We start from the raw sequence: 501 nt of genomic DNA, 5'->3' as shown, positions 1-501 counted from the left end.
ATTAATAATGAATTTTTTTGGGCTTGACAATTAATATAATACAAGTTAGATTATTATATTTTTTGGAGTGAAAGGTAAAAGTAGATACAGTAGGAAAACTCACAATGAAATTAAAGGTGGTAGATCAAAAAAAGATCAAAACACACACTCATCTATCCACTCCTCCTTTCTTGCAAGAAAGTGAGCAGTATCATTATGCCAATCCCCTTATAATAACAAAAATATTTGATAATAAAAAAATTTAATTAATAATAAAAATAATTTAAGGTAAAAGAGTAGGAAAACTCACAATGAAATTAAAGGTGGTAGATCAAAAAAAGATCAAAACACACACTCATCTATCCACTCCTCCTTTCTTGCAAGAAAGTGAGCAGTATCATTATGCCAATCCCCTTATAATAACAAATAACAATGATAATAAAAAAATTTAATTAATAATAAAAATAATTTATTTATTTAATTTTTATTAATTATTATATTAATTAATAAAAATTAATAAGA

At 23.6% G+C, this 501-nt stretch overlaps 1 protein-coding gene across 1 annotated transcript in view; it reads left to right on the top strand.

The window, feature by feature from the left end:
* The window catches only part of LOC107605287 (carotenoid cleavage dioxygenase 7, chloroplastic), a 10,872-nt gene that overhangs the window by 1,125 nt on the left and 9,246 nt on the right, over positions 1 to 501 (top strand). The gene's annotated exons all lie outside the window — the stretch shown is intronic.

Source organism: Arachis ipaensis, chromosome B06 (assembly GCF_000816755.2).
Source record: "Arachis ipaensis cultivar K30076 chromosome B06, Araip1.1, whole genome shotgun sequence".
Lineage (NCBI taxonomy): Eukaryota > Viridiplantae > Streptophyta > Magnoliopsida > Fabales > Fabaceae > Arachis > Arachis ipaensis.
The sequence above is the reverse complement of the archived record's forward strand: the minus strand, read 5'-3'. Positions and strand labels throughout refer to the sequence as shown.